Raw genomic sequence first — 17,101 nt, 5'->3', positions numbered from 1 at the left:
TTCTTTCTTTTCCAATACCAGTTAAGCTGAAGGTCGTTGATTGGTATCATATGTGATTATTATTGTAATAAAAATTTGGTTTTCTTATCCGATTTTTATCTACTATTTATCTATTTTATAACTTTTAAATCTAATTTTATGGGAATAGAAATTTACATAAATCGTATATTACTTTAATGGTGATACCTTAAGTGGTTGTATAATTACATATCTTTTTCCCTACTATGTTTTCCACACAAGAGGTAAAAATATCACGTGGTTTAATGGCTATTTTGAAGATCCAAAGCAAACTAAAGTTATGAGAACTTTTTCAGAATAGTTCGGTTCAAAATTGGTTGGGTCAAAGAATACAGTCCAGATCTTTGAACACGACGCCACTAGGAAGAAGTATTATCTTATTTCATTTCTTTTATTACCTTGTTTTCACTAATGGTTAATAAAATTGTTTTTAACAACTTAGAAGAACATAGATATGTGAGAGATACTTCAACAAATCTTGCATCATGTATTAATTTTGCATCTTGTTTCATATTTAATATATTAGTTGGAAAAACTGCAAAGAAAATTATATCAAGTCTAACTCATAATGATTAAGAGTTTACTAGGATGATTAGTGGAAGCAGCTTCATTCCAAATTGAAACCGAAAAACTAAAATGAAAACCGAAAAAACCGAAACAAAACGATTTCAAAAGAATCCAAAAACCAAAGTTTTGGTTTCAGTTTGATTTTAGCCCAAAACCACAATACGCGCACCCACTACAGTAGGGACAAGCTAAAGTCTCTAACCAACCATCACCTGCCTCATACAGCGTTGGTAAAAATTCATCGGCACTGCCCCTCAAGGAGTCAAAGGTATGACCCACACATAAATGCACGGCCCAAAAGTTGTGGGCCTTGGTTATAATTGCATGCAAGATCCAAAAGTTTTGCTAGCTATTCACGTCAGAGGTGCACAAATCAGGTTTTTTCTAATACCCGGGTTCGGGTATGGACCGGTTTCGGATATGATCGGGTATTGAAAAATCGGGTATTGAGAAAAATCGGCTAGGGTTCAGGTAGGGTATTGAGGAGAAAAACTCAACCCTATGTAGCCGGGTAGGGTATGATCGGGTTCGGGTATTGGAACCGGGTACGATCGGGTATTAATACCCGATTTTGAATTTGTAATTTTATATACATTTTTTATATTGTTTAAAATTTAAATTTGCTTTGTAACTTATAAAATTAATTAAACTATATTACAAAAACCATAAATTTACTTAATGACAAATTCTTTACTTAATAATATGCATTTTACAAAAATTTAAACATAAAAGTTGTGAAGTAAACGTAAAAATATACTATAAAAACTCATGTATTATTTCGGGTATTAGAAAATTAGTATCCGGTATCGGGTATAACCGGGTATCGGGTATAGGGTATGACCGGGTCCGGGTATTTACGGGTATAAATCGGGTACGGTTCCGGGTATTGACCTCAAAATGCATACCCTATCCATACCCTACGGGTAGGGTCGGTTCCGGTTTCGGGTATAGAATACCAGGGTATAAAATAAACCGGTTTCGAATATTTTTTCGGGTCCGGTTCCGAATACGGGTTTTTTGTGCACCTCTAATTCACGTCACATTTGTGGTCCTTAACACCACGTTACAACCCGTGTATCCTTACTAAGTTTCTTTTATTTTCTTTTTATATTTGACATTGCTAAATTAATCTATAATATATATAAACGAAAACATAAAAATTCTACGTGTCGTGATGTGGCCGCTTCTCCTTTTGGAGTCTCCAGATTTGCTTGATTTTTAAATGAAGGCTTCTCATGCATTTGACCCGAATTCACGGGTATTGGTCTTATCAAACCCAGATATTTCTTAATTGGGTTATAATATCTTTAAATTAAAAACCAATATCACCAAATATTTGATATAAAAATCCTACTTAGAGATATACTAAAAATTAATATCTAATTTATTTAAAAAAATATATATATTATTTATAATTAAAAAACCAATTTATAGTAAAAAGAATAAACCAGTCTTGGGTCTTATCAAACCCATATAACTTTTAAACCGGGTTATAACTTATAACATTTCATTAATTTGTGAAACAGTTTAACATCAAACCATAAGTATATTATTAACTTTTATATAATAAATAAAAATCAAAAATTAAATAATTATTAGAAACAAATAATATAAAACATCCCCCGTAATATGAGAGGATAAAAACTAGTGTATATATATATATATTAAAAAGGTAGAATTTATCCCAACGAAATTACTATTTAATTTACTATTTAAATTTATAATATTTTAGTGTATTTTATTTTATTTTCTTATCAGATTAGAGCATTCTCAACATATCCCTCATCAACATCTCGATAATTATAATAAAAAAATACTATATTTCTTTCTTTTGCTTAATTAAATAATATTTTTATATACATCTGTCATTACAGTTTTCTCTTTTTTCTACTCACAACCAATTCAAAAAATGTTAAATAATATTTTTTTATATATCAATCAGTACAGTATTCTCTTTTTTCTACTCACAACCAATTCAAAAAATATTAAAAAATAAATAGGGACATACTTTGTTTCCTCACATTTACAAAAAATCAATACATTTTCTCTCCCCACCTTATAATTTACACTCAAAACCATATCCTATAATTTGCAAAGTTTCCATGTGACATTCGTAAATCTTGGGTCAATCGTATTTTCGTTTCGTATTCGTTTATTATGTAAACCGACCTGTTTTGTAAACCGAAACCCTCAATCAAAATGGTGGATTTTATGTTTCATATTTGTTTTACACTTGTTGGGTCTCAAAAACATCCTTTTCGGTCCTTAAGACGCGTTAAAAACACTTAAAACGAACTTCAGGGGCCAAATTATCATTTTTGAAACTTTGGAATTTCTTGGCCGACCACCCTATCGCGCCACGCGATGGGGGACATCCTCCATGGTCACGTACAGTAGCAGACCAAGTATGCAGTTTGGTGTTTTATTGTTTGTTCTATTGTCCATCCCTCCTATTATTTCATTTTCTCACTTAAATTCAAGAGTCTTTAAGTTTATTTTTCTTTGTTCTTGGCAGTTTGACTTTCAAAAGGCAAACTGACCATGTTCTTGCATTTTATTTAGCTTATATAGTATTATTAATACTTGAATATGGTTATACAACATATATAATATACAACTCTTGTTACCTTTGGTGGTCACTTCCCCGGTCTCGGTCGGTGGAGTGTCGGGCCTCGTAAGGCAAAGCTTCATGGAGGACGTTCGTGGTCCTTGTTATATATTTTCCGCATCTAACCATCTAACTTTATTATTGCTTACTAACCATGCTTAACTTCTGCTCATTTTAGTTTGTATATCATATTTATGAAGTTCCATGGTTATAGGTTTATATAGACTAGTCTCGGTTTAACCGTAAATAACTCTAAACCGTAAACCGAACTTTGTTTACTAGTTTTGTTAAGTAATTGTTTAAACATGTTTTATGTAGATTTAAATTTCTAAAATCATTTATATAAGTTCTATGGTTATGGGTTTGTAGAATCTTACCTCAGTCTTAACTAGAAACAAGAGCTGGACCGAAAACCGAACTTTCGTTTAAAGACTTTATTGTTAACTTTTTGGTTAAGTATATTCAATTATAAATTATTATACAAGTTCTTTGATATTTGGGCATGTGGAAACCATTTATGAACTTATTGTGAGATGGAAACCGAACTAAACCGATTTTCACTCGCTTAAGACACACAAGTGTATTTTTAGCTATCAAGACTTGTATAAATTCTTAAAAATACTTTATAAGCTGATTTTAATTATTTTCTTAAGTACTTGGAAATGTTGGATCCAACTTGATCTCATAACAAAGTTTGGACCGACAAAACCGAACACTCGCTTAATGGACGTTGTTAGTTCTAAAACAATAGAACTACATACTTGGTTAAGTCTTATTAAATTTTATTGAGTTATCTCATAACATTCATTATTTTGGAAAATTGACTTTGGGTTTGACCAATTATCAAGACCCGAAACACTCGTTAAAACCCGTTTTGTATACATATATATATATATATATATATATATATATATATATATATATATATATATATATATATATATATATTATAAAGGGGCTTGCAATCTTGCATTTTTACCCATCTTATTAACTAACATAGGTTGAGTAAATATTAAGGGCTAGATACCTTAACCCGGTTTCGAGCAAACTTATATTTTAAAAGACTATTATTATGTTTCTCTTAAATATTTACTTTTTTTAAACCTTAAACTTTAAATTGTTTATTTTTCCTATCGGTTATTTTATTTAAAGACTTCATAGACAACCTTTCTAATACAATACTTCCTTTCACCTAGACCTTGCTCGTTAAACCTCATCCTTTCGGTTACTCGTCATTTTACCGATCAAGTTTATTACCTGAATGTGAGTACTTTCATCCCCTGTTTTCCATATTTCGTTTTGGGGGTGATATTGCATACTTATTCAAACTAAATGTTTTATACTTGAGTCTTAAACCACAAACTTTATTGTATACTTTACTTAAATATATGCTCGATTTGGTGTTATATGCTTACATGCTTAATTGCTAATGTGTTTACCACTTTTGGTTGGTTGATTCATAAATCCGTGAACTATCTGGTATTCTCTTATAGCATGGTGTCGTTAATGTATTCTTATTAACGATCTCATGAAAATCCGAATCTATTTGGTATTCTCTTAAAGACAGTGTTGTTAATGTATTCTTTTTAACGATCTGATGGAAATCTGAATCTATCTGGTATTCTCTTATAGATGGTGTCGCTAATGTGTGCTATTTAGCGATCTCACTTATCCAAATTGTTGCTATTATTTATTGTTTTGTATACAAGTTGTGGAATTTCTTATTATATACTTATTGTTCAAAAACTTTGAAATTGCTCACCAACTTCGTGTTGACAAACTTTATTTTATGCAATGTTACAGGTTTGACTTTTGTTGACTCGAGGACTTGTTGAAAAACGTTATCAAGACTATTAGGATATTAGCAAAACGAACAATATATATATATATATATATATTTGTTTGCTTGTATTCAATTTGTTTTGTATGAACAAGTTATGTGATTCTTTATGATTTGATGAATTTAAATGAGTTGATTGAATATCATCACTTTAATAGTGTCTTGTGTTTTGGGCAATCCATTGCACCCCGGCATGTTCCGCCGCCTTTGGTCGGGGTGTGACAGATTGGTATCAGAGCCACAATATTATAGGATATGTGGTTAGACGTAACGACCTAGTATAGTTTTTGCTTTAGGGTCCTTATACGTGTTGCCTATACATGTTTCCCCTACTCGATTGTTCATTACACTTATTTATTTATATATACTTATTTATTTCATCAAATCGTAAATATACACAAACACTCGAAACAATATAAGGTATCCTTACCTTACCTTTATTTAATTTTATATATACACATACACACATTCTCATAATAATCTAAGGTATCCTTACCTTACCGCGAAAACATTGTTTTTATTTGTGCTTTATGGATCACGAGCTTAACTTGGATCCCGTTGTTTCAAATCTCCTTAAAGATTGTCTCATATGAGACGACCACTTTAAGTTGTCGAATGCGAGCGTTCCGGTCGCCATCCAAGTTTTGGTGTTGAAACATAAAAGCCTCGGTGGTAAGTGGACTAGTGTTTTGACATCCCGTTGTATCTCGATTTATTACTTTTTCATTATCGTTATTTGAGTCGAAAACATGAAAAATACGCGGTGGTACGTGCACATGTTTAGACCCCAACAAGTTATTTTTGTAAAAAGGTTTTTAGTGTCGGAATATCAAGTCATGGTGGTTCATGCACGATTTTTCCACAACCTAAATCTTAAGACATTATTTACAAATTTCAAATATTTAAACAATTTTTCCTTTTACTTTGTCATATAAATTCTCATCACAAGTTCTCATTTATAAATGATGTTTTCTTTTTATTGTGAAAGAATTATTTATATCTTGATTTCACATGGTAAAGTTTCTACACAAATTTTCTCATTTTGATTTCACACCGTGATTTTTGCTACAAAAAGTCATTTATTACGATCTCTTCAATGTAAGTAAAATAATAATAATAATAGTAATAATAATATATTTTGAACTATTTATAGTGATCTTAATATGCCATCTTCGTTTATTAAGACTATTTATAAACCCAATTTTTATCATATTAATTTCATCATATTAAAAAGGTTTATGATAAATTTTACCTTAAATTTTCAAGTAAATTCCCATTATATAGATTTTAAATTGTCTTTAAAGATTCATACAAGGTTTCGTAAAAAAAATTTGTTTTTATAACGACCCCGTCTATTTTGAACTATCATTTCACAATATCGATTATTTAAAATCTCACGACGTTTTACTTTCACTATATTATATAATACACGTGGTAGAATTTTCATCACCCAAATCTATTTTCATAACAATTTCCATTATGCAATTCATGGTTCATTATAACTTTTCACAAATAAAATTTGCATCATACGACTTTCCTCGTAGAGATGGTCAAAAAAACCGGTTGGGGAACCGGTTTACCGGTTTAAACCGGAAACCGGTTTTTACGAAAACCGGTTTTTTAAAAACCGGTTTGACCGGTTTACAAACCACCGGTTCGTATTTCGGTTACAAGTTTTAGATCCAAAACCTGTTAACGAACCGGTTAATGAAAAAACCGGTTTTTTTTAATAACCGGTTATGGAAAAACCGGTTAACCGGTTTATAAAAAAACCGGTTTTTGACCGTTGTGGAAAAACCGGTTAACCGGTTTCTCCATAACCGGTTAACCGGTTAAAAACCGGTTTTTGAACGTTGTATAACGGCTATATGCCCGTTTTTTTTTTTGACCGTTTTTTTTTACCATTTTACCCCCACAAACATCTATATATAGTTTAGGTTGGGCATTGGTTAGATCACACTCGATTATACAACTCCAAACGCTCTAAACGTTTATTTCATACGCGATTATTTTGTTATCTCACGCTCAATTATACCACATTACCACTCCATACGCTCTTATTTCGTAGTCGATTATTATGGCCTCCCAAAGTGCTGCTTCATCCGTCAACATGGGTGCCTCGAACACGGGAGAAACGGTCGTTCGGGTCATCCCCACGAAACGAAACCATGATGTTTGGCAACATTTCGACCTATGCGAAATGTCTAACGGTAGCCAAAAAGCTCGATGCAAACATTGTTTGAAGTTTTATGGCAAAGATGCAAACTCCACTTTAAAAGCGCATGTACAAAGGCCCTTTTGCAAGGCCTTGAAGGACGAATCGGGAAGTAGTTCGCAGCCGGAGATGACGAATCAAGGAGCGGTGTTTACGTACGACGTTGAAGCGGTACGTCTAAAGTTTTCAAACTTTGTGATTCAACAAACACTTCCTTTCAACCACTTCGACAACCCTCAATTCACGGAGATGATGCAAAACTATGTTCAACCACGCTACCAACACGTAAGTCGTTCGACCCTTAGAAGAGATTGTCTTAAAGCATGGAAAAACGCTAAATCCGAACTAATTTCATACTTTTCAAACTTACAAACTGATGTAAACTTAACAACGGATGTGTGGTCGGTACCTCATGGTTCGCCCGACTCATACATTTGTTATATCGATTAGGAGGACTCGACTCACTGCACCAGCTATAGAGATGTCGATTTGCTACAAGGATTACTTGGACTCTTTAGATAGGGCACAACATCAACGCTCACTCGAGGGGGAAATGGAGTATGAAGCGGGCTTGTATGAAGACGAGGTCAATGAAGGACACACTCAACCAATAACCGATGAAGAAGCCGCGTACGACGATTACCTAAGAAATAGCTCGGGATCAGGTAGCGAAGAAAATTAGTTAAAGAAACAGCAAACATGGAGGCAAATCATGAGTAAGAAACAGCAAGTTGTTCATGTAATCGTGTCTAAGCATTCTTTAATGTTTGTATTTTTGAGTTACGAATATGCGATAACGATTTAATGTTTGTATTTTTAATGTAAAAACTATAAATGAAAGTTATGTGTTTTTAATCTTTAGTTTGCTGAAAACACATTCACCAACACACACTCATACTCATCTTCCAAGCAAAGAACCCTAACAACGAAAGTAAAGAATGGCTTCGGTCAGTCCGTTTTGCCTTGTAGTTACCGGTTTGTTTATACTGTGAAAAAATAATGGTTATTAAAAAAAAAAAAAAAAAAAACCGGTTAACCTAAAAACCGGTTATTAAAAAACCGGTTAATAAAAAAACCGGTTTATTAACCGGTTCTAACCGGTTTCTAAACCGGTCCTAACCGGTTAGACCGGTTAGGGTTTTGACAGAAAAAACCGGTTACTAACCGGTCCGGTTATTAACCGAACCGGTTTTTTTCCGGGCCAAAAAAACCGGTCCGGAAAAAAAACCGGTCCGGTTAATAACCGAACCGGTTTTTTTAAAAAAACCGGTTTGTGCACCTCTATTTCCTCGTTTTAAATTTCTTATGGTAGTTTCGTCTTGATTTTTCAAGAAATTCATAAACTTATAACTTGTAATTTTCTTGAAATTCTCGTGCAAAACTTCATAGAAATTATATTTTAAAGATAAAAATCGTTTATTTTCGATTTCTCGATTCACAATGACGATCATTTTAACTTACCATGATATTTTCGTTATACGATATTAAATAACGAACTTGGTAAAAATTTTCATTATGCAACTTTGAATTCCCAAAACGACATTCATCATTCATATGGATATCTCATAACAAATTTCGACATTCAATTCACTTATTTTAATTTCCTCATAAGCAAAATTTTATTTTAATCGTTATAAAATGTTATAAAAATTTATTTTGCTTCCTCATGACAATCGGCTTTATTTTTATAATAAACTTTAAAATAAGCAAACCTTATTATCCTAGTTTCCCATGATATTTCCCACTACTTAATTTTAAGCATTTCAAGAACGATTTACGTTATGCTGGTTGGTTTATTTCAAAATTTTCTCATAAATTATTTTACAACTTAAGCCGACCCGACATATAGCAACAACACCCATTTTAGTGAAAAGCTTTTAGCAAAAAAAAAAAAAATTGTTGCGATTCACAAGCTTGAATCTTAATATTTTATTTTATACGTATTAACTTGTAATTTTAATTATCAAAAATTTCACGAATGTTTCAGTCATTATTTATAAATTATGATACTTTCAATTTAATACTTATTATTAGTCAAAATTTTCCTAAACGCAACCCCAACACCCGTATTCCATCTCAAACTACCACCTTAAATCAAACCATCATTCCACTTCAAAAGTTTCCCATGCACTCAAATTTTTCCTCAACATGAACGAAACCTAACACACCAACGTTATATCCTCACCTACTCAAACCCCAAGCAAATCCAAGATGTACAAAATCAACCCACAAAAAGCCCTAAATACCGACACTTTTACGCCATGAAAACCTATCAAACTTTCTACCCTGATACTTCAAAGACACCGACAAACACCTCCACAAATGCCTTGAATATATATACAAACCAAAGTTTACCCAACTATGGCTCAATCCTTCGACCCATACTATGTCAAATCACCAACCATGCCGCCACACCGTTTCCATCCAACGATAGAGTTTGATATCAACATAGCAACCCCAAACACTCCTCGCAAAATGTAAGTCCCCGTTACCGGTGCCTCACATTTGGACGTTGGATTTACTCATAAACGCAGTTCTAAATATCAGAGTTAATAAAAAAAACATATGCGGAATATAAAAACTTTCATAACATTACCGTAATAATTCATAACATGTCTTAAAACATTCATCTTGTCTTTCAAAATCAAAACATAATTATAAAACATAGCAGGTATTTAGATGCCAGGCTTTTATTCTTCTGCCATATGTCCCGCTCACGCCAGCTGTCGCATCCTACTCACATGCGTGCATACTAAAAGTCAGCTACGCTGAGTGAGTTCTAGTTAATCATGCATCATACAATACATACACTTACCTTCAATCATGCATCCGAAGATACATAATAATTATTTTACTAACTTACTTTTTTTACATAATTTCATACATACGTTCATACTTTATTACTTTCATACTATAATATTACTGTTCATTCTATCTCAGATATCATTCGGGTCTGATCCGTCTTCCCTTTGTCTATCTCAGATATTATTAGGGTCTGATCCCTTTCTTGTCTATCTCAGATATTATTAGGGTCTGATCTCTTTTTCCTTTGTCTATCTCAGATATTATTAGGGCCTGAACCCTTTCTTGTCTATCTCAGATATTATTAGGGTTTGATCCCTCTTTCCTTTGTCTATCTCAGATATTATTAGGGTATGATCCCTTTCTTGTCTATCTCATATATTATTAGGGTTTGGTCCCTTTTTACTTCTCTATCTCAGGTATTATTAGGGTCTGATCCCTTTCTACTCTATCTCAGATATTATTAGGGTCTGATCCCTTTCTTCTCTATCTCAGATATTATAAGGGTCTGATCCCTTGCTTCTTCTTCTTCGAGCATACTATCTTTATGTACCCGTAACATACATATACTTTCTTTAATCATTTATGCATATTCATATGTTGCACATATATCAATCATACACATTCAACTATCATACACATACCTCACTTGTCAATACGTGCAATATCCGAAGATCGTTCACGTACCGACAAGCTTTCATTCACATTCACGATACATAAATAACATATAAATCATACATGGCATACACTTACCATTTAAGGTAAGTGTACTAACTATCACATCGAGTATGCACACTAGGGGCGTTCATGGTTTGGTTTCAAACCGTGAAACCGCCCAAACCGGTTGTCGGTTTGGTTTCACGGTCGGTTTTTTTATTTAGCTTTTGGCCGGTTGGTTTCAATAATTTCAAACCGTAGCAAACGGTTTGGTTTACGGTTTATGCCGAAAACCAACCGTATAAAACCGAATCGAACCGTGAGAATTTATATTAGAAGTTTTAATTATTTCCTGTATATATGCATATATAAAAGACATAACTAAAATTAAATTATTTATCTAATTATATTAAAGTAAATCAAAAGTGACTAAGCCCATTTTCACATTCTCAAACACAGTTAGTCCTCTTCCCAGTTTTGAACACTAAAACCAGTAATAGAGCTTGTTTAAAAAACAAAAACAATTTGGACATTTTGTGTTTTATTTTGTTCATGAATGTAGTTAATTTTTTTTCTTTTTTTCTATTATTATTATTATTATTATTGTATGGGGGATATTTAACAACTTATTAAATCCTCTAAATTATGAACAACTGTACTTATATATGTTTCTGTAAAGGTGTATAAAGGTTCAACTAGCCTAAACCGTGAAACCAATCCGGAACCAAACCGTTACTAATGGTTTGGTTTGGTTCGGTTTACAAGTTCTATGGTTTGGTTTTGGTTTACAAAAATAAAAAACCGTTAGTAACGGTTTGGTTTACGGTTTAACCTAAAAACGGTGAAATCGGACCGTGAACACCCCTAATGCACACAGCCCCGAAAACATAACAAGGAAAATGGGGCTAGAAACTCACCTGGATCCTGTTGCGCTCGCCGTTTATTGTAATTCCTTTCTTTAATTGAGCACGGCTAACTGTTATTTATACATATGAGTTAATCATCGGCACACTTAATTAAGTGGGTTATTTAGTTAACTTATGCATCTTCTAAGTTGGGCTTGCTATTAGACTTAGGATAATGGGCTAGCTTGTTAATTTAGGTATGGATTTAGCATGGTGTGGACCTAGTTAATTCGGCCCAACAGTCTGTTAGGGTATCTGGGCCCAACTGGACTTAGGCCCAACACTCAACAGGGAACTCTTATGCTTGGCTGAAATCCTTCCTTAACCGAGAACCCATGTTTCCGGCCGAGAACGCAAGGTTGCCGAGAACTTGTGTTCTTGACCGAGAACACATGATCACCGAGAACCTTTTTTTGGCCGAGAACTCCTGTTGGCCGCCTGTTTGACCGAGACCATGAGGTTTGACCAAGGATTCTCAAACTTGGCCGAGAACCCCTAGCTCAACTCATTTTTTAGCTCAAATTTCTATCTTTTATTCCATTTTAGGCTCAATAACGGTTAACGGTCCAAGATTGCTCCTTTAGCTATATTACACCACCATTTCTAACTGTTTTAACATCTCCTAACCCCCACGGCTCAAAGTCTAGCTCGTTATTGCCATAAAGCTCGAGCCTTTAAGCCTAAAACGTTCTTTAAGCTAGTTCTAGGGTTTTATTCATGAACCGTATCTAACCATGATCCTTTTCGTCCGTATTAATCATCAAGTTTGCTACTTTATGAACTAACTAGACCCGATCTACTCTAGGTTTGAATTTCATGATTATTCGTTCATAAAAACGTAAAAGATCAAGAACATACCTTTATGATGTTCCTAGGTTACGGCTTGGCTTGTTTGTCAATCTTTATTCTTGTATTATGCTTGTATATAACGGATCTACCAGGATTTGGCATGGTTTGATCTTGGATCTCGCCCTCTCTCTCTCTCTCTTGCGGCCGAAATGGAAAGGTTGTGTGTGTGTTATGGAGGTGTAGGGAGAATAAGATTGATAAGATGGATGAAAATGGAAAGATTTAAGGTTTAAGGGGTACTTATACTCCCTTAAGCCCATGGACCTAAGGCCTATCTTTCCTTTTTAGTCCATGCTTAATTCTCTTTAATTAGCCTACTTATCTTCCCTTTATACCATTTTACTATTTATTTATTAACTCAAGTAACTTTTCCGTCATAACGAGTCAATATATTATATTATTTATTATACAAAATTTTGGGATGTTACACAAAATACATGTACAAACCAAATCTCAACCCAAACTAGTCAAGACTCATCCAACCCATCAATTTAACCCGAACTTAAATAAGCAAACCTCAATCCAAATGGCCCAACCACTACTCACACAAGTCATCTAATGCCTAACCCACTCAAACGACCTAAACTCAACAAACCCCATCAACCCAACTCAAGAAAACCCAATTTCGCAAGACACCCGAAACACACTCACTTTTCACCAAATTTCCAAACCATTCACTATTCAAAGCAAAAAATCTCTCCATACACACGCAAGCTTCATTTTTCACTTAAATATTTTTTTTAATTATATATATACAACTAGCGTATTTATAACGACCGCATGTGCTCAAATAATCATTTTTTTAATTATAAACTCTTTCAAGGATAACGATTTTATGTATTATGCACATATTTTATAAATAATCTTTGTAGAATATAATATTGTCATGACAACAAAATTTGATTATGAGGAATTGTTTTCAAAGATTATTAAGCAATTATATATGTGTTTTCAAAAATCATAAATATTGTCATCTAAGGTTTCATTTTGAATGTTGAATTCAAGATTTATTCAATAACAAGTTACAACTTTCAGTAATTTGCATAAACTCAAGGATCATGACTTTACAAAATCCTTTTTAGAACACTCATAAATGCTTCATACATTAAATATTGTAACATAAATTTTGTTCGATAACGGTTTATACGAATTTTTACTCCTTATTATCACAAGCATCGTTTCTTTCATGATTTATTATAATTGCGACAGCTTTGCGTATGCTAAATTCCTTTAGCAATTTAACTTACAGGATTTTCATTTGATAGCAATTTAAATGTCTCTCTAGCTACGCGTTACCGCGATGCTTTGTTATTACATACATTTTCTTGGAAACGATAAAATGGCTTTACTTGAGACTTCATTTTGGATGTTAATTTTATAATTTTAAAAGAGCATATAATACGCGATTTACATATTTCGTCCTTTCTCCGAGTCTCACTGTTATTACGATTTCCTTTTCAATTGACGAGATGTTTCGATAGTAATTTTATGCACATGAGATTTCATTTTGTGTTTTGATTATTCATTACCAAATTCAAGTTTTTCAATAACAATTGGTGTACTACTTTCAAAGCCTCTCTCTCGCTATAAATTTGTTTACACTTAAACGGTATTTCATGACTATGTGTTCATGTTTGGGTATTATACTTTTAAAGCAAAACACAATTCTATGCATTTTGCCACATCATTCTTCACTAATCAACGGCCTATGTGTGGTTGTTCGCATGTTTTGGCGCTATTGGAAACTATCACTATAATCATTATTATGTAAATGGATTCACAATAGAAGCCGTATTCACATTTTATCACATTTCATCGATTGGTTTGTTAATCAAAATTCTATATATTTTAAGTTTGATACATGTATACATCACCCCATAGAACTCACCAAATTCTCATGTTATCACATTTCACACAATTATATCCTCAAATACTTATAACCTCAAGTTTGTTCACGTAGGAAACTCATCATACGATATAATTGTTATTGGTATCGTTGTTTATCCCAACCTCATGTATTCAATATTTGGAATTTTTTCGTTTACACTTATGGAGTCCTCATTATCGGATTTCATTTATCAGTTTATTAAGTACCTCGATTTATAGACATTGACATTTATCTTGATGACTTTTAAATTCAAGTCTCATTTCATATTGGTTACCCTAAAATTTTATTTGTTAATTTATTTGATTCGTCGTTACCTATTTAAACCGAAATGTTATTTCCACCTGGATTTATATCGTATGATTTTTGTTGTTTCAAGTATTTATCCCATTTTTTTCTCTCTTATTTAAAAGTCAATCCCAAATATTTTTAACTATTGGTTTGTCAGTATTGGTAAAATGCAACAGATTTTATTTATGTATCTATTATTTAAAGATTTCAAAATAAATATGTCTCTTAAACCACACAATGGAACGAACCATGTGAACCATACGACGATCTAAATAATTATGGGTGCACACTTAATTATCGAAATCCTCATATGGAAGCCATAGTAAGTACACTTGTGTGCGATAACTCAGACCCGATAATTATAGCAGAAACACGGTAGAAATGCGAGTTATGATAAGGGCATAGTGGATACGCCGCTGGTACATCATATATATAAGTGTCTTTATTATGCTTCTCATTTGTGGCGTTTTTCCGAGTCATGCAAGGATTTGACGTTATTCTTTTGTCTAAAATCTTTCTAATAATTGCCTTACAAAAAACGACATTCGTTAGTAATTACCTCTATATTTTAAGTTTATTTTAATTTCGGGACGAAATTTCCAAAAAGTTGTGGATACTGATATGGACTAAATTATATATAATATTATAGATATTTCCTACATTTTAAATAGCTTTTGACGTTGTTTGATTTAATATTACTCTCAACTGACACATATTTAAAGTTTAAAGGTTTCATGAGACAACAGTTTAAAACTAAATAAATGATTGTGTGAATGCATTGTAAGTGTTGAAGTCTTGGAGTTCAAATTTTACAAGACATATGGGCTGGGCCCACAAGAAGATCAAAGGAAATAAAGAATTTGTGACCATAAAATAAACTAGTGGGTTTTAAGATTTGTTGGAGCTAAAATAAAAAAAAATAAAAAAAAACCCTACATTAATAATAATATAAGGAGATCGGCAAAAAAGACACAAGGATATATATATTATTTTGGGTTTGATTTTGGTAAAAAGAGGTGCCAACAGAAAGCAGGAATCATAATATATATATATATATATATATATATATATATATATATATATATATATATATATATATATATATATATATATAATTGGCGACGGATCTAAAAGAAGTCGAAACATAGGGTGATTTCTTTTAATTGGAATTTTGAAGTCATAACAAGAAAGAATTTTTGGTGGACAATTGCTCTCTGGTCACGTCAACAAACAAAGAAAGAATTAAACAAGTATTTTTTTTTATATATCTTTTCAATTAACAATAGTCATATATGTTTTATTTTTGTTTCGTATTTAATTATGAGTAGTTAAACTTTTACACTGCCTAGGTTTTGGTTGAGTACTATGTTATATTAATTGTTTGACGAACTACTATTGATTTTTGGTTGATTTGGTATTATGGTAAAAGTTTTTAATTGGTTTGGTCATAATATTGTTGAGTAATTAAATCTAGTTTCTTACTTTAACCACTTGTGTTTAATAATTTTTTGTGATTGTTAGATACATGATTAGGTTGTTTACTTTGTGTTTTCAACTTGTTTGCGGTTTATGGTCGAAACAACCGTAGGAGTAATTTATAAAAGTTTATTAGATTTTTATTGTTCTTCACTAGAGAGGCCGAGAGGCAATTTAGTGTTGTGTCATCTTTGTCTTTTGCGGGTTTGGGTAATAATTGCACGGGAGTGGGTTATCCTAGGTCCCTAAGATTATTGGGATACAAGTTTTGTTCAAGTTAATAAAAAAATACCCTCTTTATATTAATATATATTGTATCCGAAGAGACCGGGAGGTGATTTGGGTTTCGGGGTACCATAATATTATTAGGTAAGGTGAGACCGGGAGGTGAACCAAACCTTTAACAATTGAGCTTAACATGTCATTAGAGTTCTAGGGTGTCGTCGGTGAGGCCGGGAGGCGATCTAGCGTACTTTAGTGGTCTTTAGTGTCATATTTTTTTAAGATATTGTTTTTCAACCAAGTCAAGTTCGTTAGCTATATATTAAGTTTAACTAGTAGGATTCCATTACCTAGGTAGCCATTTCTCGCATATTAGTAAAACCCAATTTTTATAAAGTTTATTTTTAGTTAATTTTAATTTTTAAGTTTTATTAGTTTATATAATATAAAAAATATCCAAAAAAATCAAAAGAAAGTCTAGGTTAGTAATCTTTTAGGTTTAATAATTAGAGTTTACCCATAGTGTCCTAGGTTCGATATTCGTTCTTACTTGCTAGCTACATTGTGACCGGTATACTTGTCGATTGTGTGGTTTTTTTAGGTGAATTCGGTAAAACTTGGTTTTTAATATTATATACGTTTTTCACACATAAGATACTGTGACATTCGTCAATTTCGGGTCAATCCTATTTTCGTTTCGTATTCGTTTATTATGTAAACCGACCCATTTTGTAAAACGAAACTCTAGATATATTCAAAATGGTGG

The sequence above is a fragment of the Bidens hawaiensis genome, unplaced genomic scaffold (assembly GCF_021521415.1).
Source record: "Bidens hawaiensis isolate Kalapana, Puna unplaced genomic scaffold, B.hawaiensis_p1.1 tig00000636_1, whole genome shotgun sequence".
Classification (NCBI taxonomy): Eukaryota; Viridiplantae; Streptophyta; class Magnoliopsida; order Asterales; family Asteraceae; genus Bidens; species Bidens hawaiensis.
Note: the sequence above shows the minus strand (reverse complement) of the source record.